This window comes from Siphateles boraxobius, unplaced genomic scaffold (assembly GCF_051911475.1).
Source record: "Siphateles boraxobius isolate OS27281-9 unplaced genomic scaffold, OSU_SipBor_1 3, whole genome shotgun sequence".
NCBI classification, from domain to species: domain Eukaryota; kingdom Metazoa; phylum Chordata; class Actinopteri; order Cypriniformes; family Leuciscidae; genus Siphateles; species Siphateles boraxobius.
Window position 1 is genome coordinate 14,654,524 of NW_027508919.1, and position 27,765 is coordinate 14,682,288.

The window sequence follows — 27,765 nt, forward strand, 5'->3', positions numbered from 1 at the left end:
GATAATAATAGTTACTAGATTGTTAATATCGTGTTACTCATTGGTTCTTGTGTAGTTATTCATTAACGAAGGAACCGTATTCTAAAGTGTTACCTATTCTACCAATGGCTTTAATTTTAGAGTTAAAATAAAAATGTAAAAATGACACATTAATCACACAATGATGGATTGCATCAGGCAAGTTGGAATGTACATTTTGAGTGACATTTGGTGGAGGGGGATATTTTCAGCGAGAAAAAAACCTGTTTCTCACTCAGTTTCACACAAAGGTATGTAATCAGAATACTTTGAATATAGTGTTCCCACTTTGAATTTCACTAATGAATGGACATATAAAGGGCTAGATCAACCAATGATCAACCAGTTCTCTAAAATAGCTTCAGATACATTTCATGACGCTTCATTTGGTCAGCTAAACAGAGAACAACACTCTTACACGTTCTGACAATGGAAGAACAACAAGGAAACAAACAGGTTCAACAGCCAGGAAGAAATGAGTAAGGATGCATGGTGAAAGGGTAGGGAGGCAAAACAGAGGATGATGTAGAAGATTCAAAGGACGTCACTTTTCTGAATGAATAAGGGCCACTATTGTGGATCATGTTCTCAATCATGACCTTACAATGGCTGAGGGGGTCGAAAGGTACAGCCGATTGTTGAAAGAACAACCGGGTCCTCAATCATTCAAACATTTGTAGACAGAACAGTAATCAGACAATTCTCACTATACTGTAATGCTGTATATACTTACTGTAAGGCTATGCAGGTGAACTTGCATTTTACATCAAAAAGTAAATATACTTTATAGAGACAATGTAACACACAAACATGTCTTGTTTTATTAAAAACTTTATATAGCAATGACATTGTATTGTGTTTGTTGTTGACAGACCAACAGTAAAAGAGTAACTGTGAATCCTGTCCTGTCTCAAATCAATATCCCACAAATAGTAATGTGTAAATTTTTAGTGTTGAAATTGAAATATGTCATGCAGATAAAGTGCAGTTTTGTGCAGTTTCATAGTTTACATCTGAAAATTCTGACGGAGTACACACTGTTATATTGCATTTTGACTAGGCTATCTTGTTTGTGAACAATGACTTGTCATTTTAATGGCACTGATATATTCATTGACATAAAACCCTTTGAGAGATGAACTAAGGATTTTTAGCAAGTTACAGGCATTTGCAGGTAATACATTGTGTGGTGCTGTTTGTACAGATTGTTTTGAAAAATGCACTTACTCAGAGCCGGACCGAGCCTTTTGGGGGCCCTAAGCAGAATTTGATTTGGGGGCCCCCTCCCACTACGCGGAGTCACCTGAGCTTGACGATTATTGACACAAATATCACGCAATAATGACACATTATGAATTAATACAGTGAGGTTATGTATTAATACAAAATAAATACTTAATAAAAAATAGATAGCCTACTTAAATAAAAAACTTTTAACTTTTACTTTACTCTTTTACTAACTCTCTGAAACTTCTTAAAACAAACCGTCTCAAAACATATCAAATAAATTATTTGCTAAAATAATGATAAAACTGAGAAATCAGAAACATAATAAGAGCAAGGGTTCAACAATGACAATTATAGTTGAAAACCGTAAAAATATTATTATTTCTCAACTGTCTCAACAGGGTGTAACTGTCCTCAAAATCTTCTTTTTTTTTTTGTTTGATTGATGTACTGGTGCTCGTTGTATATGTGTGTATGCAATGTGTTTTTCCCCACAGGGCTTGCCGTAGATAGGAATGGGTCAATTGCTGCACAAAACATACCATAAATAATCATGCAAACATACTTTTATCTTACTCTTTTTTTCTCCTCCTCTGTCATTTTCTTCTTTCTATTTTCAGCACGAGGGATACGTCCTTTTTTGTGACATGGCGTAACATTACCCCGACTATCCGCAGTTGCGCAAGAATTGTCTATGCACGCGCGAGGTGTCTGGATTATGTGCATGACTTAAACGCTGGCAGACACAGCAGTAGTTGTAGGCAGGTATATTGATCATGAAATCAGAATGTTCTTGTCTTTAATTATTCATTCATTCATATTAATTCATTCATCTATGTCACTTGTTTAAGTCATCTATTTTTTTTTTTTCGATTTTTCGACTCGATTGAGGGGGCCGCCTGGCAGCCGCTTAGTTTGCTTATGCCTCGGGCTGGCCCTGCACTTACTGGTTTGCAAATCTTAAGGATGATTTAAGAAGTGTACCTGATTGACTTTGCCTAGAAATTACTGTTTGTCCAATGTCTATAAAATTCTTTAAAACAAAACTATATCACAAATGACTTGAGTAAAATGATGGAAATCCTTTGAAAATGTGAAAACTTAATTCATGAAATAATGTCTCATCCTGACTGTTTTGTGGTGTTTTTATTTTATTTATTTTTCATTTCTTGATTTAAAATATTGTCAGCACATTAATTTGCCTGTTGCATTATTTATTTATTTATTATTACTGTGTTTGGGGTTGGAACTAAAACTATTTAGCAATAGCAATATATGTATAGTTGTAATGGGCAGGATTTATCGCACACATGATTCTTATACTTTCATCTTTGCATTTATCAATAAATAAAAATACATTACTATATTCATTGGTTTGTTTTAATATCTTTATTTGTCATTGTACTGAGTCAGTGCAAGGGCTTATTTATTGGCGCAGTGGATAAGAAACATGCCTTTGGTGTGAGAGACCCTGGTTCAAATCCACTGTGAGACACCAATGTGTCCCTGAGCAAGACACTTAACCCCTAGTTGCTCCAGAGGTGTGCGACCTCTGACATATATAGCAATTGTAAGTCGCTTTGGATAAAAGCGTCGGCTAAATTAATAAATGTAAATGTAAAACCAGTTAAATATCCTTTTAGGCTAAAATGTCTTTTAAAAACATAGCTAAAATTGTTAAAGTTAGAAATGTGTGTTGTGAGAATGGACGGTGACTAAGAGGTTCAAACAGGAAGTTGTTTTTATTGCAATTCTAAAGGAAGAGAGAATGTACCAACTTTTATGTATTAGAGGGCAAATGTGATGTCCTGATCAATGTGACTTTTGTCTAATAGAATTTTTTTTTTCATTAAAGTCCTTTTAAAGTCAAAATGAAGTATGTGTTCTGAGTTTGTCATATCACAGAAAATTGTGTTATTAGCCACCCAGCCAAATTTGAATTATAAAAAAAAGCCAGCAAGTACATAAAATAAGCTATCAAAATCTTGAAAAAATGAGAAGTAGTCTCTGCTCTCAAACACTGGGGGCGTGTCCGCTGGCTGCGCTGAAACCACACCCAATCGCGGTAAAGCTGCCGTTGCCACACTCAACTGTCACCCGCTACAGCCGGAATGGATCCTCCTAGCAGCTTATTAGGTTAATTATAACATAAGCACACAAGGCAACTTACACTCATTGGTGGGCACGCACTGCCGATGATGGCACTAGTTGTTGGCATGACGGGAGGATGAAGGCCGAGGCGGGAGATAGTCAGTTCGGGCCCCATTCACCAGTAACAGCGGATTATCAGTAAATCCCAGTTGTCTCCGACGAAAGTTTATAAAACTATCCCGTGTAAAATGATCACTACTGAGGCGGGTTTTGATGGTGATCCTCAGCTCTCTATCAAGGTGGCTCTTCACAAAATTAATCCACCTCTTCTTGATGTGATCGTTTTTAGGAAATGTAAATAAGGACACCGATCTGTTTTGTACATGATCGCATCCAGGTAGTTGGCATTTCCGTGACGAAGACATAGCTAACTAGCGAGCTGTACGCTGTAGTAACAAATAATAGTACTTACAGTAACTCGCGATTGAGCGACAAACTGATGCGAATGTGCTCTATTTATATTGTTAGTGGAGCGGCCAGCCTCAGTCGCTCTAGTGCATCATCAAGTGGGGGCGTGTCCAGGAGCTCAGGGGCTCCAGTGCGTCATCGAGCCCCGTTTTAGACCCACCCAAAAAATCCGGAAAATAGCAATGGTGAAAAACTGTTTAACGGTCTAACTCCACAATCCAGTATTTCACAGTTCACAGTCTTTGTAATATGTTTTAGCAATACATTTCTAACATTTATAATGCGTTTAGATTTTTTTTTTTAATTGCCTTTACAGGGACTTTAAGTCAGATTTATTCTGTTTATTTAAAAGTATTCTTTTTTTATGTTCATTTCATTTTTTATGTAAATTCAGTGGTAGCCTACATCTTGTCTAGTGAGTTTTCTTTGTTTTTTCATGTTACTTATTGTAGAGTACCGTGGAAAGGTGGTGCTGCTTTTGGTCCTCTGTCAGTTTGAGAGGCTGAAACATGATTATGTTTCTATTTCCTGTGATTTAACCTAAATATGATTTAGAAAAATATGATTCTTGATCTTATTAACTGTTACATTTTTTGTTTCTTTTTTTCTTAATGATGAGGCTTGAGATCACTTAAGATTTTTGTTTCTTTTTTCCTAATGATGAGACTTGAGATCACAAGATTCAACAAAGAGTGTCACAACTGAAGCTCACTTTATTCCCTGTTTGTGGCTCTGCAGTTTTTTTTTTTTTTTTTTTTTTATCATATGAAACATGATGGCCATCTTTGAAAATCATGATATTTTCCAGTTTTTTTTCTTTCTTTTTTTGCCAATCGTTTAGATGCGAATGTAAAAAGGTGCAGGTTGGGCTGATAGTCATTATAGTGATGTTTCCCTTATGATGATGATCTGCATGCTTCTTTGTACAACACACTTTCTTCTGCTTTCAAAATGATATGTATGATTCACACGGCCCCACACACCGTCTGTTTATGGAAATACATGTCAAATTACAGCTGAGGGTTTGAAAAAATGAATATGTGCTTGCATACATTGTTTCCGCTTTTTTGCCTTCCTTTTCCTGAAACTCCAAATCAATCTTTTACGTCCAAACTGTATGTTTAATACATTTGCACAATTTATTATGCAGGAGTAGAGAATAATCCAATCACAGCTCAGTTGTATTGCTCCAATCAAAAGAAAACCATCTGCAGTAGAAGTCTCTACACATGCTGTGATCCTCAGGATCCATGGGGAACATTAAAAACAAACAGACAGACTTGCCCTTGATTCCCCCAAATAGAACATCAATATGATGCATTGATTTAAAATACTGATAAATGTCATCCTCAGAACTGCCTGAGGTATTACAGATTTGTAGAATGAATGAAGAGATAACACACAATGTTAACTTTGTGAAAGAGAAAAGGTAGTTCCCTTTCGTAGTCACTCCGAGTTACGTCGGATGACGACGAATGGGGGTTTCGCTTAGAACACCTATCGACTTCGAGTATTACAAAACGAGCCAATGGCGATGAAATGCCATGGGTCTGCGGAATTTGCATAGCGTATCTCCGCCCCACCGCGTGGGTATAAAAGGAGGACGCCGGCAACATGCAGATATGTGACCCGTCACAGAAACCAGGGACACAAGTCGGCAGCACAACTTTCGAGCAAAATGAGAAAGAAGAGTTTTTTTTCAAAATTGGTGATTTTCAATTTTTTGGAGAATCTGTTAATTGAAATCACGAAGAAGCCTCTCCATGTTTGAGATAGCAGTATTGGTATATTTAAAAGCTTACATTTTGAGGTTGAAATCGGCTTGTTTTCGGAGATTCTAGCATGCAGTAGGGGCGTGGCGTGTCATTGTCTGTGTGTATTTCCATACTGAATAACCCGGCGCTTTTGCCCCCGCCCTCCAAGTCAACCACATGGCTACTTATTATGCTGTGCTCTGGCCAGCTCTCTCTGATATCAAAATTCAATGAAGATGGATGCCGCAAAGATTGTCGCAGACGAGATGAACCGTCTGGCAGTTACACCGAAAATGTTTTCGCCGCACTTCGTGGGCTCGGGAAACTGAACCGGAGGTATGGGCGCAGCGCGCTCGCCCTCAGTGCTTCAATACGGCGGCTCGGCTCGCTGACAGCGGTGGCTGGCTGTTTCATATGTGACGGAGAATCGAAATAGAGGATGCAGTTAAGACCTTTGCTGCTGCGATGAAGGCCTGCCGTGCGGGTTTCTGAAATGTAAGTTAAGCTTCATTTGCTCTTTAGTCGTTATTTAAGATGCTGAACCTGCTGATGATATAATGTGCTTGCGGACATTTCATTTGTGTGTGTATACGCACATAAGAAAGTGGTGTAAAGAGATTTGCAACAGTAATTTGAGGAGGTGAAATGTGATTATTTGGAAAATTGCAGAAATGACTGCTTAAAGAAAAATGCCAGCAGGCATTTGCCTCCTACATAAACTTTAATATTGTTGACATTTTGGGCACACGAGCGTTGCGTACTATTTGCGCTATATGTAGGCCTATGGCTTATTGGTCTTTGTTTGTTGTTGTTGGTTTTGCGTTATATGTATATGGCATATTGGTCTTTGTGTGTTGTTGCTGGTTTTGCGTTATACTGTATGTATATGGCATATTGGCCTTTGTGTGTTGTTGCTGGTTTTGCGTTATATGCAGGCTATATGGCATATTGGTCTTTGTGTGTTGTTGCTGGTTTTGCGTTATATGTATATGGCATATTGGTCTTTATGTGTTGTTGCTGGTTTCGCGTTATATGCAGGCTATATGGCATTATTGGTCTTTGTGTGTTGTTGCTGGTACGTTGCAAATAGAGGGGCAGCACAATTGTTTTTCGCCTAGTGCGGCAGAAGTGCACTCATTCGAAGTGTAAAAAAAGCTGTAAAGCACATGGAGGAGCTTTACAGGGGGTATGGCTTATCTAAATGAGATGTAAATGAGCCCTATTGTCACCCCCAGCAGCAGAGACAGGTGAGAACTGCACAATCTTTAGCTCGTTTTCTCCTCTTTGAGCTTTTTTAAGTGCCTACTTTAAAATGGCCACAACTTCTCCAAATATTATCAGATTTCCACATGTTACACATCGTTGGAAAGCTTGGATATTACACTCTCAGAATCTATGAATAACTCAAAATGCCCCAGAACCGACTTGTGTCCCTAGTTTCCGTGACTGGTCACATATGTTTTCGCTTCGGAGCCAAGAGTATTTCTTCACTCCACAATCATCTCTGACTTCGCTCTACGAGACGAGCTTCTCTCTCCGGTGTTGGTGTGACGGCGATCTGCAGCAAGCTCACAGTGCCTGCTGATCTGTGTAGTGATCTGCCAGTGTGTGTGTCTCCCTGTGCGCTTCAACATCGCAGAGTTTTTTCTCCTCTCATAAAAGAGCTCGCACGCAGCACGTCTTTTTAAAGACGGCTCGCCCGTGCATTTCTGGTTGCAGCGGACTGGTATCGGACTCTGATGGGCACGAGCGCTGTCTAGTGTGTTTGGGCTTTGATCATGCTTGAACAGTGCTCGTGGATGACTCATGTTCTCTCTGGGAACGTGATCATCGCGTCATATATAGGTCGAGACTCTGTGAACTCGCAAGAGTGAGAGTCCACTCATCCACCACCCGATCTTCGGCTGGTGGCCAGGGTGACCTGAGGGTGTTGGTCTGGAACAAGGCGCCGACTCTGTGTCCACGCCCCAGCCCCCCCTCTTTAATGACGGTGCCCGCTAGCGAACTGATGATTCCACGATTCTACCTTCAGGTGGCCCGTGTGTTTTCATTTGAAGCTACAGAGGATGATGCTGTGTCTGTTGCAGCATCACTAGGTGGGCTTGATTCTTCTGGAAATGACGACTCGTCACAGCTGCCACCCTCTGGTGTGCCTGAGTCTGATCCGGAGATGACAGCCATGCTTTCCCGATTGGTTTTGGGTAAGGCCGCCGACGCGTCCACGGCAAACCCCAATATCTTTCCTCCCGGATGTGCATGATGAGATCACGGGTCCTCTCGTTGGTCTCATCCACCTTTCCTCCCCTCAGGGGCCGCTGCCCATGGGTACACTGGGGTTCCCCCGGTTGAACGCTCTGTTGCCATGCTAATATGTCCTCAGAGTGCTTCCCGGCGTGCAATCCTAGGCACCCGTCCAAAGCCTGTAGTTCTTTTCGTCTACACTAATCTGTGGCGAAATCCTATAGTTCCACAGGACAGGCAGCTGCCTCACTGCATCCCATGACCGTTCTGCTGGTCTACCTGACCCAGATGCTCATGGACATGCAGGAGGGCAGGACTGACCCGAGGCTCTTCAGTGAGCTGCGCGCCGCCACTGACCTTGATCTTCGAGCGACGAAAGTGGCCGTAAACTCTCGTAGTCAGGTGATTTTCAACAGTCTGGGGCTGACCGGTCTGATGTGCACGATGTCGGGCGGACCCGTCTGCTCGACACCCCCATCACCCAGGTTGGCCTCTTCGGCGGTGCGGTTGAGTGCTTCTGCCCAACAGTTCTCAACAGCACGTGAGCAGATTGAGGTTATTCTGCCCGACGGCCCCGCCGTCCGCTCAGATCCCTCAGTCTGCCCACCGCCGAAGGCTCCCTCCCACGGTTCCAACCCCGCCCGTTCACCCGGGCCTGGCTCTGAAAGACCGTAGGGGGGATGCCACAGCCCTCTCCAGCCCCGCCCCCCGCTAAACGCCGGTTAAGTGGCACTTTTGAGATGGGCTGCTCAGAGATGAGACTAAGTTCTTTCCAGGAGATGGTAGCAGGGCCACTCCTTTCCCCGGTGGAGGGCTGGGGAAGAATCCTTATTCAGAAAGAACTGACTCTCTCGTCTCTGAGCATACAGAGTTCTCGGACGACACAGAGCGCCGCCCACAAGCCGTGCTCTCCTCGTCCCCCTCTGTCCCAGAAGCAGTTGACACGGCGTGCCGTCCACGGACCGCTTCGCCCCTGTCACCCTCTGTCGCCAGACCCCTGACAGAGCAGGCCCCCGTGGAACGCTGGTCCTTCCCTGGCCTCCTCTGTCAGGGTGCGGTTATGACCTTGCCCCCACACCGGGCCGCTATGCCGTCCACGTCTTGGCCGGTCATTCCGCTTCGCTGCACCACCGCGGGGACGTCTGTGGTTCTTGACGCCGCTGGCACAGTTGGGAGCCTGCCTAGAGCTTCCCTATCTTTTCCGCCGGGTCGCGCGCACCATCGGGGAGGAGACCGTGCGAACTGAATCGCATTGCCTAGCCGATGGTGCGCGCGACCCGGCGGAACAGATAGGGAAGCTCTAGGCAGAAGGCCACTTTGGTCGGTGGCTATGCCCCTATGATGAGAGCGGAGGTTGCTACCCTACTGGCGAAGGGTGCGATTGAGACTGTCCCTCCAGCCGAAATGAGGTCCGGGTTTACAGCCCCTACCTCATTGTCCCGGAGAAGTCTGGTGGGTTACGGCCAATCCTGGACCTATGCATCTGAACCGCTCCCTTCCGCTCCTATGCATCTGAACCGCAACCGCTCCCAGGCTGCCGTTCAAGATGCTCCTGGCCAAACGCATTTCTGGATGTGTGCGGCCACAGGATTGGTTTGCAGCGATCGACCTGAAGGGCGCCTAATTTTATGTCTCCGTTCTCCTTCGACTCAGACCATACCTACGGTCTGCTGTCAGGGTGCCCGCATATCAGTACGCTGTTATCCCATTCGGGCTAGCCCTGTCTCCTCGCGCCTTCACAAAGGTTGTTGAGGCAGCCCTTGTTCCTCCATGGGAACACGGGTTTCGCATCCTCAACTATCTCGGTGACTGGCTGTCTTAAGCTCACTCCTGAGACCAGGTTTGCGAATACAGGGACCCAGTGCTCCGGCACTTAGCTCGTCTGGGCTTTCGGGTCAACTGGGAAAGGAGTAAACTTTGCCCCGTGCAGAGGAGCTCTTTTCTCGGTATGGACTTGGTCGCCTTCTCCACTCAGCCATTGCTGACTTGCCTGAGACTATCAAGCGCAAGAGTGCGGTTCCACTGAAGTTTTTTTTCAGAGGCTCCTGGGGCATATGGCATCTGCAGCCGCGGTACGCCGCTCGGATTGCTTCATATGAGATCGCTTCAGCTTTGGCTTCGCGACCGAGTCCCGAGGTGGGCATGGCAACACGGCACCCTCCGAGTACCAGTTACCACGACCTGCCGTCAGTACTCACCCCGTGGTCGAACCTCAGTTTTCTACGGGCCCGAGTGCCCCTGGAACGAGCTTCCCAGCATGCTGTTGTCTCAACAGATGCCTCCATGGGCTGGGGCGCCATGCGCAATGGACATGCTGTCACACTCTCATGTTGAGCAGAAATGCTCCTGAAAAATTCAGTGAGATTTATCACACCCAGGTGTTGAGCAGAAATGCTCCTGAGGTTCAGTGAATTTCTCCACACTTAGGTGTTGCATGTAGTGTTGAGCAGTGTGGCATGTCTATTGCCTCGAGTTGCTGGCAGTACGCCTTGCCCTGCACCGCTTCCGGGGGTTGCTCTGGGGTCAACACGTACTAGTCCGATCAGACAATACCGCCACAGTAGCGTACATCAACCGACAAGGTGGTCTACGCTCGCACCGTATGTCGCAACTCGCCAGCCACCTCCTCTTATGGAGTCAGAAGCATCTGAGGTCGCTTCAAGCCATTTTCATTCAGGGAGTCCTGAACTGTGCAGCCAGGCAGTGTTTGAGCACCCTACCACCTGCGGTGGTGGCTACCTTCACTTCCGCTAGAGCGTCGTCAACGAGACACGTCTACACGTTGAAGTGGAACCTCTTCGTCAGCTGGTGCTCTTCTCGCCCGAGAAGACCCCGGAGATGCTCGGTCGGTGTCGTGCTTTCCTTCCTTCAAGAAGGGTTGGAGCGAAGGCTGTCTCCCTCCACCCTCAAAGCCTATGTTGCCGCTATTGCCGCACTCCATGACTTGGTAGAAGGTAAGTCCGTGGGGAAGCACAACCTGATCATCAGGTTCCTGAGAGGAGCGAGGAGACTGAATCCTCCTCGCCTCCTCTCGTTCCCCCTTTGAGCCTTTGCAATCAGTGGAGCTTAAGCGGCGCTCCTGGTTGAACTGGCCTCTATCAAGAGGGTAGGGGACCTGTACGCATTCTCCGTTGACGAAGCGTGCCTGGAGTTCGGGCCGGCTTACTCTCACGTGATCCTGAGACCCCGGCCTGGTAATATGCCCAAGGTTCCTGCTACTCCCTTCCGGGACCAGGTGGTGATCCTGCAAGCGCTGCCCTCGGAGGAGGCAGACCCAGCCTTGGCACTGCTCTGTCCAGTATGTGCTCTCCGCACCTATGTAGACAGAACGCAGTGTTTAGGGACCTCAGTCCAGCTCTTTGTCTGTTATGGTGGGAAGCTGAAGGGAAAGGCACTCTCCAACCAGAGGTTGTCTCACTGGATAGTGGACTCCATTGCTTTGGCATACCAGCAGCAAGGTCGACCGTGCCCCCTTGGTGTGACCGCCCACTCCACCCGGAGTGTGGCGTCCTCTTGGGCTCTAGTGCATGGCGCGTCGCTAACAGACATCTGCAGAGCTGCAGGCTGGGCGACACCTAACTCATTCACCAGATTCTACAATCTCTGAGTGGAGCTAGTGTCCTCTCATGTACTCGCTTCTACCAGCTAGTATTGGACCCGCTCAGGTGTCTCGCTTGCTCGCCATTCCACTCTACGGACTGGATATGTGCCATATATTCCTCAGGTGAGCCTCCTCTCTGAGGCCCTGAGTTCCTCCAGCACTGTTGACGTTGGCCTCCAGTGTCTATTGCCTGTGCGTCGGCTAGGTGCCTTCGTGTGCATGGTTCCTCCCCTGAGTAACCCCCACATGTGTTTTTCCACTTTAAGCCTCCTTGAGCATGTGTCTTTCCCTTGGCAAGCCACCTTGCCACCCCTGGGGTTGAAATATTCCACCTGCGGCTGGACACCCCAGTGTTCTCCATATGCATCCTTCGGGTCATATGTGTATTCTCTAAGTCCCCCCGTTTTGGGCTGGCAATATTTTACATATTTCCTCTAAACTATGGGATATGCTCCCCAGTGTACCTTGGTATTCCTGTGTTAAATAGGAGTCCTTGCTAGTCTTACGACAGGGATCTCAGTTTTACGCAGGGCACTGGAAGACAGCTGTGAAGTGGCGCGATTACACGGGGACCCCCATTCGTCGTCATCCGACGTAACTCGGAGTGAATACGAAAGGGAACGTCTCGGTTACGTATGTAACCCTCGTTCCATGAGTAGGGAACGGAGACGTTACGTCTCCCTGCCACTTCCGCTGTACCGCTAGGTAAACGCCTGAGTTCAGTCTCGGCTCCACAGCGAAGACATATCTGCATGTTGCCGGCGTCCTCCTTTTATACACACGCGGTGGGGCGGAGATACGCTATGCAAATTCCACAGACCCATGGCATTTCATCGCCATTGGCTCGTTTTGTAATACTCGAAGTCGATAGGTGTTTTAAGCGAAACCCCCATTCGTCGTCATCCGACGTAACGGATTTTTTCTTTACACATGTGTACAGTGTAGTTCCTATGTTGCCCTGTTGTCTAAGACATGTAAACAGCTCATTATGTAAGTGGTATTTGAGAAATTCTAAAACTCATATGAACATTAAAGTATAAGGTATGATTAGAGCCATCAGCATAGTTCCTTTCAGCTTAAGAACAGTAAGCAAGGAGCATGAATCTTGCCTATCAATCACGTTAAGTCACTTTAACTTTGAAGGTGTTTATCTTAAAGGGGTGGTTGATTATGATTTCACTTTTCTAACTTTAGTTAGTGTGTAATGTTGCTGTTTGAGCATAAACAGCATCTGCAAAGTTACAATGGCTGAGCAAAGTTCAGAGCAAAGGAAGATATTTGCTTTTAAAGAAATAGTTTTTAAAGGTGCTCTAAGCGATGTTGGGTGACATCACTTCTTGTTGACGTTTAAAGTATTGTCAAACAAAACGAAGGATAGCTAGACCCTCCCTCCTCCTCATCCGCGCACTAACCCCCCAAACCCCACCTCCAAACCCTTCTTATCGGTTATTGGCTGGAACAGTTTGTTATGTTTCGTGGTGGGGGTAAGCCCAGTTTGTTTTTTTTGCCGTTTGTGGAGCCTGGGGTGTCTGCAGACACCGTGTTTTTTTACAGTGTGTTCAGGGGACAGGCAGCTAGCCGATAGTGAGGAGATGTTTGTTGTATGTGACAAAAAATGTTTTGGCCTAAAAAACATGTGACATCGCCTTGAGCACCTTTAAGGAGTAAAACAAACGGCTGGTAGGGACTACACTAGCTTCCTCCGGGGTTAGTGACATTACAAACCCTAAAATTTACATAAACCCTTAAATTTACATAAACCCTGCCCACGGAAACAGTCCATGTTGAGAAGAGTTGTTGTAGTAGAGCACATTGTTGAGTCTACTCAAGCTGTCACATCCATCTTTTCACATGCAATACAGTACGTAGTACTGTATATAACATGCAATACAGTACGTAACACAAATCCAATAGCATGTCAATCTGTAGGCATCTTACAACAGTTCTCAAATTTTATGATTATCATGACAGAATAAGCTAATCAATGACTTGAAGTTAGTTAACTCCACATCAGCAACATAAATTTATCAACTAACCATTCAGAAACGTCTTGTTGCATTCTCTCCATCATTGTCCGACTCCAGTATAAATATAAAAGGCAGAACAGTTTCTGTCATTCTAGGGCTTGTCTGTGTGAGGTAATCGAAGCTACTAACACACACAGAAGCGGTTGAAGCTCCGCCCTCTTTGCCGTGAGCAGCAGGCCATTTGCATTTAAAGGGACAGACAAAACAACGTTTTCTTACTGACCCTCAAACAGGGACAACTTTAACATGCTCTAAAAAATTATATGTGGGGTATTGTGAGCTAGAAACTTCATATACACACTCTGGGGATAACAGAGACTTATTTTACATTTTGTAAAAAGGGGTATTATACCACCCCTTTAAAATAATGAGCTGAATAAAAGTCCCGGTGCCTGAATAATTTATTCAGTGAGGTTCAGATGTAATTTAGTGTCTGCTTGACAGCCTAATTTATCACCTTTTAAAAACTTAAATTTTAGAATTTAACTTTCATCTCAAAACCAGTCTGTCATCGTCTCAGAAGAAACCACTGTGTTTGGTTACATGGAATTTGTTTACAATTAATATCCTGTTTCAAATATTGGAGATTTCTGGTAATCAGCCCATGCAAATGTATCAAGAATAAAATATTTACCAGTTTTGTTTTGAATACTAAAGATCAGAAATGAGTAATTAGCTTACTGTGAAATAATGTTACATTTGGTCTGTGTATGCTTGGTGACTTATTGATACAGGGTTACTCATAATGATGCCTTTTCAGAGACATAAACAGCAAATTCTGAATTACATATTATAAAAATTATATTTTTGACTGTACTTGTGATTATAATTATTGATGACTCAACCCATCTATTATGTGGGACATGTAAAATGCTTGAGGCATGGATCTTTGTAGCTTAACTGCGCATTATTAATTTATTTATAGCAAATATAACTTACTGTAACTGGCTTTTTCATTGGCAGTAACTTAACTAATTGTTGTTTCTAATGTAACTTGGTTTGCATGTAGCTTTAAATCTATGATGTGATGATAAAATACGTACACTCTCAGTCGTCTGTTGCATAAGATGTGTAACTTCATATAAGTTCTACAGTGATCCTCATGATGCTCTTCAGGTGCACCGACTGTAAATGGACTGGTTAAATGGTTATAAATTTACAGAACTATTTATTTTTTATTTTTTTATTTTTTATAATATATATATATATATATATATATATATATATATATATATATTTACCAAAAACATTTCAAATAAATGTTGTTGTTTTTATTTTATTAAGTTAAATTCTGTTAATTATATATTATATTATATTACCCCCTAAAATATTGTCAGCAGCTTGTACTGTATCTCATGAAGGTGCAATTTTCAAAGCAGCTTCCCATGACACCGACCTTTTATTCCTAAATATAAATGGCATGGTGGATTTTATTTGGATTCTGAGAGGCATCATGTCACTAATTAGAATCACTAATATTGTAGCCATTGATTTTAGTAGAGTGAAGACCAATTAAACAAAGACTGACAAAACAGTGACATGTTGGCAAACATGTCACTTTTTTGTCTTCTTTCTTGTCACACAAAGGATTTATAATTTAAGGGCATAATTTGTTTACTGCAGCAAGATAACCATAATGTTACAAATGGCTGATTATGTGATGGTTTGGTTATTATTGTTGCAAAAACTCTTAACTCTTAACTGACAGCAAAGCTGTTGATAAAAACATTGAACAATTTTAGATTTTTTTAAAAGCATGTCTTGTAAAGAGCCTGTTATTAGTTTAATGTGTTCTTTCTTTATTTTTCTTTCTTTCTTTCTTTCTTTCTCTCACACTATCTATCCATCTATATCTCTATATCTGACAGTGGTCTGTATTTTGAGCTAATTGCCTGCCTGTCTCAGGAGAGATGTAAAGGATAATTTGACGTAGAGGCACAGCCGGAGCTAATAATCCATCTGCTATTTCAAGGTCTGTGGCACCTGTCATATACGTCTCTTATGCTCAGGAGAGGAGAAGATCGTTTTCATTGCTACAGTACCTGCCACTCGCCCATTGCTCTTGCCAAAGTGAGAGAAGATTATATAAGCCAACGTCACTCTATCCCCAATGACCAATTTCCACCAAATAATGGTGCTGTAATACAAATTAATAATGCATTAAAGACTTTTACTGATAAAAACATACAGTTAACCAAGACAAATTTCTCTTAAGCCAAAGGCACACTACAAGTCAGAAGGTCTTCGGAAGGTTAACAGTTTTTTTTTTTTTTTTTTCGCTGTTAGTGTGCACTTTTCACAACTTATCGCAGTCTACATGTATCAAAACATCATTATCCCACCCCGTCTGTAGTTACAGAACTGAAATTCATACTTACACACATAACATGAAAAAAATGTGGCTGACACAGAGCGGGTGAAATGTGAAGCATTTTGGCTCCTGCTTCCCACTGCCTTAGCCTCCTCTTTTGCACTTTCGTGCTTTTGCAATCTCATTGGCTGTTGCTCGTGGCTGTTTTCTTGGTGGTCAGGATTGTGCGCAAACCTCAAAACGTGGTCAGCTGTATTTTAAATCAGTGTGTCAGCGTCTTTGGCTTGTCTAAGAGGTGGGCCAAAGTGGTGACAGAAATGCATTGCAAGTTGGCCACAATGTTTCTGTGTGTGTGTGTGTGTGTGTGTGTGTGTGTGTGTGTGTGTGTGTGTGTGTGTGTGTGTGTGTATGTGTGTGTGTGTGTGTGTGTGTGTGTGTGTGTGTGTGTGTGTGTGTGTGTGTGTGTGTGTGTGTGTGTGTGTGTGTGTGTGTGTGTGTGTGTGTGTGTGTGTGTGTGTTTCCCCTCAGACTAAATGTCAGAAATCAAAGAATGATGTTGTTAAGAACAGATTTGTGCATTACAACTCTCTATTATACAATTCCAGTAAGCTTATTTTCCCTCCTATGTCTTCTCTGCAGAGGGATGGTGAGTGGTGTACAGGTGGAGGCCATTTTAACAGTTGCCACCTTCTTTAAGCTAACGTATGCATTTAGAAAGACTGGGCATAGAGGAGCTACAATAATGTACTGTACAGTATGTGGAAAATAATGTATTTTTTGAACATTAAAGCATGTTAACATATTCTATTACACCAAATAATGTGATCTTTGAAAAAAAAAAACATGATACTTTTAGGACATTATACAACATTATAATTACTGTTTGCCCCAACATACTGTATGCTATGATCCAACTTAATAACTGTATGCTTTATTGTACCTTCTTTTGGCCAAATCCTGAAGCAGCTTTGCATGTATTCTTAGTAGCAAAGAGAAGACAATCCCAAAATGCATAACATCATGCTCATTTAAAAAATAAATCCAAGATGGCAGACAAGAGAATTGTTGATTCATTAAAAAGTGGCAGTAAAAAAAAAAAAACATATAATGTTACAATAGACTATTATTTAAACTAAATCATGTTTTTTTTAACATTCTATTCATCAAAGAATCCTGAAGTATCACAATTTCCACAGAAAATATGAAGCAGCACAGCTGTTTTCAACATTGATAACAATAAGAAATGTTTCTTGGGCAGAAAATCAGCATATAATGATTTCTGAAGGATCATGTGACACTGAAGACTGGAGTAATGATGCTGAAAATTCAGCTTTACCATCAAAGGAAAAAATGACATTTTAAAATGTAAATCTTACTGTCCCTAAACTTTTGAATGATAGTGTAAATGTATTTCGTTCAATCCTGAAAAGTATAGCTGAACATAATTTAAAAAAATAAATCCCTCCATCCATTCTCCATATCGCTTATCCTCTCTAGGGTCGTGGGAGGCTGGAGCCTGTCCCAGCATTTCAGGCCGCAGGCAAGGAAACACCCTGGACAGGGGATAATTAAATGAATAATTACATATAGGTTAAATTAAAATTAATGAATTTAGTGAATTTAGTAAGTAAGGGGGACTGTTTGTGTGGTGTAATCAAGTAGATGTGTGAGGTAAGGTTAGAAAATAAAAGTGCTATTATGAGACCCTAATATCTAGACTTTTATTGACAGATATTTGGACGAGTTTTAATATGTATAGTATTTTTCATGAATTATTATTATTATTATTATTTATTTTTATTGTTCGGCTATCTATTGTGCAAAGTTAAAAAAAATAATAATAATTTGCAAAGTTCATATTAGGACATATACTGCTATCAAGTATGAAGTAGAACATGGCTTTCTCAGAAGTGACAGTGGTGCACAAAGCTCTTTCTTGAAACACTGAGGTTCTTCCTGCCAAACCTGCATATGATGGACATGATTTAGACAATAGCATAATCATTGATAAGCGGGGAACATTATTACCAGACAATCAGAGCAGTGGACACTCATTTCAATCATCTTCATTGTTTTTATTCTCTTCTGGATTTCAACCCATCATCAACTCTTTCACCATCACCTTTCAATGCTTCAGCCAAGTTTGGAACATTAGTCCAACTTTTCTGCTCCAATTAACATGCCTTGTGGGTCTAGCAGGGATGAATGGTCAAGAACAATAATACTTAAGAAAAATGTTCAGAAGTTACATATTCTCACATAAGGAACTCATATTGTACAAGTTTTCTGGAAGGTTCTCGTCCCAGAGGAAGAAGAGCTTAGGTGACTCAGGAGAGAGTCGTGTTGTTCATTTTAAGAAATCATTCTGAAGACTATGTTCTGCATCATGGCCTCTATTCTTCCTTTGTTCCATTCATTTTTCCCCTCTATTTGGTCATAGCTGGTGGCCGATGTCTCGGCAGAGACACTTCAGTGATCCCTGGCCCCCTGGAGTTCGATCACCTTATCTGCCCAGGACACATGTCCTTGGAGAAATCTTTCACATGCTACCTTGGACCTTTCTCCAACAGGAAGAATGCTGCACATGTTCTCCATCTCCACCAACCACTCTGTTGCTAATCAAGACAGCTAAATGGATAAACACAGTTTGATGCCATGGGTTCTGCTTCCTCTCCTCTCTGATTCCCTGTCTTGTTTTATTGGACATACTTATTGCCCTGAAAGATTATCTTTGAATTGTCATTACTTCTTCCACCCTTAGCATTTCAGTTTAGGACCGAGAACAGAACCCTTGTGTTTAGAACCAGACAAGGTGAACTGTTTTGTCTGCTAAATAGTTAGTAAGGCCAGTAGGGGCCAACTAGGATTAAAGTCGTTGGCTCCCGTTTGCCTGTCTGAAGTTGGGTTTTAAGTTAAACACTGCTCTCTGCTATATAACCTCACATAAGGTGGTGTGAAATTATGCTTCATTCTCCAACTGTTATACATTTTGTTTTTAAGTAAATTAAAGTTTAGGCTATTCTGTATTTTTATTTAAAGAGTGATCGTTTTGATACAACGTTCTATATAATATATAATGCTATATAACATCCTGATAATGCTATACACAGCCACTTTGGGTTGTTTCCCAGCTGCCATTGGTGCAACTTGCATGTGCATATAATCACATCACATTGTGCAAAGCAGATGCAATGTGTTGCCCTTATTTTGGGTTGGTAGGCAGCAACGAGAACACTGAATATGTAAAAGCTTATTTAACTTCTGCTTGAATAATGTCTCTTAATTATTCAAATAATCAGATTCAAGAGTACAGAGAGGCATAAATTAATGGATTACAACAGCCTATTTCTCTGCGGGCACTCTCTCTCCTCTATTGTCTCACTCCATCCCAGCTGATGCTTAGACCAGCCCAGCGGGACTTGCTGTAACGTTTGTGCCATGATGGGTGGAGGGTGGGGGCTGAATAATGGCAACGAAGGAGCAAAGAGGTATTAGAAGAGATCGATAGCTGGCAACCCAGAGAGCCAGCCCATAATCTCCGTCAGCCATGTAGGAAAGTACATTATTGCGACTACAAAGCCTATTAACAAACCCACAGGTCGTGCATTATTGAAATGGTGGTGGTTTTATGAGGCTCAATTCCAAGACGAAGGGAAGGAAAAAAGGGACAAACATAAATTATGCAGCCTCTCCATGATCTGTGCAGCAGCTTTCTCTTGAAAATATTGCTTTTGTTTTGGCTTTAATTGGATTCATAGTTTGAAAGCTTTGTCAACTGGCAATTCTGTTTGTGTTGTGTGTGTGTGTGTGTGTGTGTGTGTGTGTGTGTGTGTGTGTGTGTGTGTGTGTGTGTGTGTGTGTGTGTGTGTGTGTGTGTGTGTGTGTGTGTGTGTGTGTGTGTGTGTGTGTGTGTGTGTGTGTCTAGTCTGTGTAGATACTTAAGCGTTGTAGCAGTATTGCCCATTAGTCGATTTTCTTGAGAGAAAAAAAGAGAGAAGAAAAGGTCCCAGAGTAGGAGAAACTTACACATTGCTCTCTCCTACTAAGGCCTGGGGCTTAGTGGTTAGTTGATATTCAAAAGAGATTCTTTAACAATATAGATCTACCATTCATTATTGTGTCATTATATGATTTGCCGACTTGCCGTGCTTCATTTTGAAAGGCCTAAAATTGTGTTTTCTTTCCTAAAACCCTAAACTCTTGTTTAAACAGTCTCAGATGACATCTTCACATATTAGTTGCTCGAAGACAGTTGGCATTTATTATACACTTTTAGAAAAAATGTTTCTATATACAGTAGAACCTTAAAGGGTTCGTTTGGGTGTTTGGAACACCCCAAAAAAGGTTCTATAGAAGATAACTATTCCATGTTTTGAACCCTGAAAATAATACATATGGAACCTTTATAAATTCTCAGCCAAAATAATCCAAGTTCTTTGTTGCCAAGTAAAAAGGTTCAATACTTTTACGGTTTCCAAACATTGGAGCATGACATTTTATACTTTTTTTATAAATTTGTTATACTGCCACAACATGCCATCCATGTTCCTGTAGCTCAAACAGAAGGTCTTGGGTGCTAGCAATGCCAAGGTTGTGCGTTTAATTCCCAGAGAATGCATGAACTAATAACAACACAGGCTCCTGGAAAAACATAGCTGTGGCAACATTTTTGCAAAACGCAAAATACGTACCAATATGTATATCACTGCAGTTTTCAACAGAAATGAACACTAGAAGCAGTAAAACAGCAAGCACTTTTAATCGTTTTCAAACAGTTATGATTATAGGGCAGATTAGCTCCATTTGTTCGGTTTGGCCGATGTACTAAGCTGGCTCAATAGCTCAGCTGGTACAGAATTGTACTTGTGATGCGGAGAGGTCAGGTACGAATCCTGAGAAAGACAAGTCACAATAAAAGAGCACAAAAACAAATGGCATGGTCACAATTATTGCGTTTTCATTTCACATTTGCTTTTGTTAACACTTTCGGGTAGGTTTTACTGCAGAGATGGGGAACATCGGTCCTGGAGGGCCGCTGTCCAGCAGAGTTTAGTTCCAACCCTAATCATACAAATACACCTGAACAAACTAATCAATGTCTTCAGGACCAGGTTACAGGCAGGAGAGTTTGTTTTCAGGGTTGGAGCTAAAATCTACAAGACAGTGGCCCTCCAGGACTGACGTTCCCTATCCCTGGTTTAGGGTTTAGTGTAGGAGTTTGTTATTTTAAAATGAAGCATTCAACTTTTAGCGGCACTCACCGGACATTTCAATTCAGAACTGCTGTGCTAGTTCAAACTCCAACGTAATAAAATGTTGTCATATTCACGCTCATCTGTTCTTAAAAAAAATATACGCCTGTAGCGCCACTCACTGGACATTTCGCTTTAAAACTGTCGCGAAACCTACATGACGCAACGTATTTTGCAAAATGTTGCCACAGGTAAGTTTTTCCAATGAGCCTGGGCTGACCAATAAAAGTACACCGTCTGCCGAATGCATGAATGTTTTGCCACAGATATGTGTAATTCACATATGTGAAGTTCACAACATCATATCAGATAATTTAATCATTAGATATTGTTGAAATAGCATTTACACCTTAACATATCCTTGAATATTTGTTTTTTAGAGATAATGGAAAAATGTAGAAAGTTTTCTGTGATGGGTATAGGTTAGGAGTAGGGTTAGGGATAGAATATACAGTTTGTACAGTATAAAAACCATTACTTCTATGGTGAGTCCCCACAAAATAGCAAACCAGAGAGTGTGTGTGTGTGTGTGTGTGTGTGTGTGTGTGTGTGTGTGTGTGTGTGTGTGTGTGTGTGTGTGTGTGTGTGTGTGTGTGTGTGTGTGTGTGTGTGTGTGTGTGTGTGTGTGTGTGTAAAATATACAATGTGAAGTCATGCATCGTATTTATTATGTATCAGCAGATCAACAGTTCAGTATATTATAATCAGCACAAAGACCCAAAGCAGTTGTTTCCAGAACTGGATCAAGGGAGGTGACCTTAGTGGTGATCTCGAACAGTATATTGATATCATTACCAGAGAGGAACCACAGAATTCCTAGGAACTCATCAGAAACACAGGGCCCAGCATTCAGCTTTTCAGTGTGCTGGTCTATGTCACAGGATGGAAGACAGATAGAGACATTTGAAAACCCACACATTTCACCTTCTTGACCCAGTATTCTAGTCTGATATTGTAATACAACAGACGTGTGGTGATAAACAACAGGCAAAGTAGGTGGAAACAGCTTGAGAGGTAAAGTTTAAATAATGTAAAATTCATTTTGCAGTGGCCTTACACCAACGTATGGTAAATTGTCTTTCTATTTTTGTTGGAGATACAATAGTTATTTTAGTTATGCTCATGAACTTTAAACATCAAACCTTCATTTCAGTTCACTCTAATGCTAAAATACCTGCCGGACAGCTGGCCTCCTGTATCCAGGATGATTTTAAGTGTTAATTTTGTTTCAGTTGCATTACTTGCGACCATCAGAATTGCTGTAATCTGCTCATCTTTCTCATTGTAGTAATGCATCGTCTCATTGTGATTGATGATCTAAAGAATAATTTGGGCTTACAAATATGAATTTTTTTCTTTTATTCTATTCATTTTATTCTGTATTTTCTTGTAGCTAATTGACCAATTTGTGGAAGCAGGATGTCTCAAAGAATGACACTGGACATTCTGATTTTTGTAAGATATTGAGACTTAGGAACGTTTGTACCTTCTAACAGCATATATACAATATAGCAGTGAGTATAATATAATTGAGTATAATATAATTATGTGCTTTTTTAGTACACTAATATCAGATCAATTGCAAATAAAAAAATCCTTAATTAAGAAAAGCAATCTCTGAGCTCAACCGTTTAGCCTAGTTTGGATGTCTGTTCTTTTCCATTTCCTTGCTCCGCGGGTCAGGGCACCAGACCAAATCTCTCCTTTTTGCTTTATGAACATCTGGTTTCAGGGATCTGATAAGCCTGGATCAGTTTAAGGAATAACATAAATCTGTGAACAGACAGCTGAACGAAAGAGATCTCCCAACTCCATCCTAATCTTCACAATTTGCCATAGCTGATAAAATTTTAATGAGAAATAAACATAATGGGGGCCCCTGGAAGATTACCATAAACTGAGAGGGATAGATGCTGAGCTGTGCTCCAACAGGGCCCGAGCGCATGGAAGATAGAGGCATCAAAGAAACCTGCTTTTTATTACCATACAAATCATCTGACCATAGTGTTTATTTAAACAAGGCGCCGAATGGCCCAGTATCCCTAAGGCAAGATTCACTTTTGCTGTGCACTTCAAGAAGGTTCAGGAGTTTGGATATGAAACGTCCTGCCTGTTCACTGCTGGACTAAAACTGCATCAAGGGTCTTGACACTGTAACATGTTCTCATAAACTGTTTAGCATAAATTGTGCATTCCTTGTGTTTTAAATCACCCAGTCGCATCTTCATTTTCTTTCTTTTCCTTTAATTTCCCCTTTTTTTCCTCTGTAGCTAATGATTAAATGCTCATTAATATTTGTAATGTAGCCTGCAACAAGCATAAGACCCTGCAAACTACTTACTCTGGTAGAGTAAAGCATGTTTTTAATGATGGTTAGTGTTAAGTGCGATTAAAATAAAGGAGACTGGGGAGTCGATGCAGTGAGCTGTAACACTATCAGTTTAACCAACAAAAATTAACTAATCTCTAGGGATGCACGGATATTTAAAACAAAACTGGTGGTTCTAAACTGATCAGTCTTATTTATTTTATACAGAATGTTGCAGTGTTTATTATAAATCATATATATATATATATATAACATTTTTTTTTTTTTTTTTTTTTACTTCTGTACACTCATAATCTTTGAAGTGCCCCCATTGTGAATTTTTGAAAATTACCTTTCCTGTAGTGTGTAACATGGCTCTAAGTGAATGAAAACATCCTGCAAAGTTTTAAATCTGAAAAAGCACCATATACAGTTATTGTCTTTCAAAGTTATTTTATCTTATTGTCGACTGTGAGTCAATTAACCCTCTGGGGACTAAGCTCTTTTTGGTCCGTTTTCTCTATTTTTACATTTGGGCTTATCAACTATATGTAATGGAGATGGAACACTATGTGTTTGGTATCTATGGATTCAGAAGACCCTAAGCTAACATAAGCACACATGAAATATGTTTATAAAGGAAGTATGAGTGAAAATGTACCATAAACTAGAGAATTTCAAAAACGGAAATTTGATTTTTGGCATTTATTTTTCTTTAAATCACACATCACACAACAATAGTGAACAGTTTTTGAACAAAAAATATATTTGTCAAAGCCTTTGCTTGACAGACATGTGTAATTGTTAAATAAAATGTGTAAAGAACAATGAAAAATTTAACTTTATTTACAAATAGTCCCAGGCGTTTTTCTTAGGAATGCTTAGAATTTTCTAAGCAATGCTTTCTCCTCGTCACTCTCCAGTAATTGTTCCAGAGCTTGTTCCACCGTAAATCGTTTACTGCTTGCCATCATAAAAGTGCTAAAACAATAAATAATGTTATAATTGTATGTATATATATATATATATATATATATATATATATATATATATATATATATATATATATATATATATATATTATAATTGTTCTGTCTCTCTCTCTCATATCTCTGTGCGCTCTCGCTCCGTAAAGCCTTGTTTATATTCGAGGCGTCCGTTCGCTTTCTGTCGTCTCTGCCACTCAATGCTGTTTGCGTAATAGTATATAGTACCACCCCTTGCAAGGCTACAGAGTCCTCCGATTTGCTAGAATATGTCATGGTAACCTTCCTCTGATTGGGTAAGAAAAATATTCCTGCATCGGCAATTTTTCCATTGGTTGTTGCTCGTGAATCTGCCAACAACATCGATTTCATTGGTCTTTGACGAAGTGGTATTGCGCAACATGGAAGTGTGTATACAAGCCGGGTAAGTTTGTTATCACTGTTTTCAGTGGAATCTGAGGAAGACGGCAAAAAAGACTGCACCTCTCTATCATTAATAGTTTTTAAGATAATTACACATTTGTAGAAGTATGTCATTTTGGGCGGTACCGCCCAATCCGTCCCCAGAGGGTTAAATTAATTGTGTTTCAAACGAGTCATAAGCTGTTTCGTTGTGAAGTCAAGACGAAACACTACCACAAGGTTTTTCCTGCAATTGTGATGATTATCGTCTGGATTGCGCTCCACTTCTGCTCTGCCTTTCCCTGGACTGTTCACACACACACCCTGAACTGTTCTCGCACACACGCTGGACTGATTACTCACACACCTGTCTCCATTGATCACTCTCACACCTGCATCGAGTTCCACACGCAGCTCCACACATTAAAACCCCACTCACACTATTACCCATTGCAAAGTCTTGTTTCACTGTTGTGTACATCTCCGAGCGTTCCCTAGTATTATCTTGTCATCCTAGTCTAGTCTGTTCCTGTCTGTGTATTCGACCCTTGCTGAACCTGTTCCTCGATTGTTTGCTGCCTGCCTTTGGACCAATTGCCTGTTTAACGGATTCCGTCTCGTCTGCCGCCTTCCTCTGTCTTCTCGCCTGTTTTCTGATCCTGAGTATTGCCTTGTCTCCTATTCTGTGTTTGCTGTTTGTGACCCTTCCCTGTCTGACCACCCTCTAATAAACTCACGCTGCGTTTGGATCTACCTGTGTCTGGTTGTATCATGACAGAAGACTTCGCCATAACCAGATCCAGCAGCATGTCAGCCTTGTATGCCTCCCAGTCAGCCAATGCGGATCTGATCGCTGTACACCGGGATCAGCTGGATCAACTCACCTCGTCATTGGAGAGGTTGGCCAAGATGGTTTGCGGTCTTCAGGTTTCCACACTGGGACCATCGCAGACTCAACCTGTCTCCACAGTTGTCAGCCCTGAGCCAATCCCAGTTCCACCGCAAGCTCTCCCGGTAAAATTCGACAGCAAGTTTCCACGTCAAGCTTTCGAAGCGATACCGAACACGGATACGGGAGCTGAGATTATGCAGCTTCGTCAAGAGTGGTATGTCAAAGAGTTTGTTGAACCGGCACGTTTTACGATAATGAGTACCGAATGTTTAATGGCCTTTTTCCGCGGAGGGTTATCTGAACCACTCCGGTCACTGATGCCCATTCATGATCCCCACGGTACTTTAATGCAGTATATTAACATGGCCCATCTACTGAGTGGTTCTAGTCTCGCTGTGGGTAAGATGGAGAAGGAGCTCCAAGACGCCGCAGCATTCACCGAACCAGGGTCTAGTCATGTCACGCTTGACGAGCTGGAGAATCCTCACGTCACACCTACCATCAAAGCTTCCTTTCTGCCGAGCCTGCGCTCCACGTCAGGCTCGACGAACCTGAGCCTCACGTCAGCCTCGACGAACCTGAGCCTCACGTCAGCCTCGACGAGCCTGAGCCTCACGTCAGCCTCGACGAGCCTGAGCCTCACTTCAGCCTCGACGAGCCTGAGCCTCACGTCAGCCTCGACGAGCCTGAGCCTCACGTCAGCCTCGTCGAACCTGAGCTTCACGTCAGCCTCGACGAACCTGAGCTTCACGTCAGCCCCGACGAGCCAGAGCTTCACGTCAGTTACGACGAACTCGAGTTTCACGTCTGCCCGGCCGCGCCCGCGCTTCACATCTGCCCAGCCGAACCCGCGCTTCACGTCTGCCCAGCCGAGCCCGTGCTTCAATTCAGCCCTGCCGAGCCCGAGCTCCACGAGCCTGCGCTCCACTTGAGCCTTGACGAACCAGCACCTCAGGCCAGTTCTGACGAGCCTACTCCTCATGCCAGTCCTGTCGAGCCAGCAGTTCAGGGGCCTCATGTATCAATATTGCGCACGCACAAAATCTTTGCTTACGCCAGCTTTCACGCTCACGGTCGGATGTACTAACAGTGAAATTAACGTGAGAATGTGCGTTCCTCCACGCCAATTTCATGTCTGGCGTACGTACATTTCTCATCGTTTTTGTCCGTTGGCGACTCTTACATGCAATGAAGTTAAGTTGCAAACATTACAAAACGAATTGTTCTACAAGTCTATCGCACTACCACCTGTGGGAAGCATTGCTATTAATTAGCAATTTATAAAATAATTTACATATATTGTCACACGAGCCTTATGGGAATATTCTATCAATTATGCAATTAAGTAAGTACATATAAAAGCATATGCAAATTGATACAACCCTTAGTCTATGGCAATGGCAGCTTCGGCCTTATTAGAGTACATTGCTATGGCAGAATCCGAAGATAACGAGTTTTTTGGGACTACAATGATTTTCTGGCCCAGGATGATGACTGGCTTATCAGCCGTTTCAGATTTCCAAGGGCTATCCTCTTGGAGCTCTGTGCTGAGTTGGGTGCGAATCGAGAGAGAGAGAGAGAGAGAGAGAGAGAGAGAGAGAGAGAGAGAGAGAGAGAGAGAGAGAGAGAGAGAGAGAGAGAGAGAGAGAGAGAGAGAGAGAGAGAGAGAGAGAGACAGCGAGGAGCCACGCAATACCCGTTCCCTTGCAGGTGCTGACAACACTTGTTCCTGGCTACTGGTTCTTTCCAAAGGGAACTGGCAGACCGCTCAGGAATAAGCCAGTCGTCTTTGAGCCGCGCAATGCCAGCGGTATGGGTCAGGATCATCCGCATGTCTACCAGGTATATAAGGTTCCCATATGATGCAGTTGACCAGCCAAACATTAAAACGCAATTTTGCAGCGATAGCCGGTTTTCCTAATGTAATCGGAGCGATCGACTGCACACACAATGCTATAAATGCGCCATCTGAAGAAGAATTTGCATATGTGAATCGGAAACATTTCCATTCAATAAATGTGCAGATAATATTGGTTACCTTCGTGGCAGTCCTGTAGTAAATCCGAGTCTCCCACAGCAGCAGATACTACTCCAGAGAGTAAAGTGTCACCCATAATTGAGGCAACTCTCTGCTCAAAGGGTGTAAGTTCATCGACCCCTTTACCACTGCCTGTTCTGCCCACACTT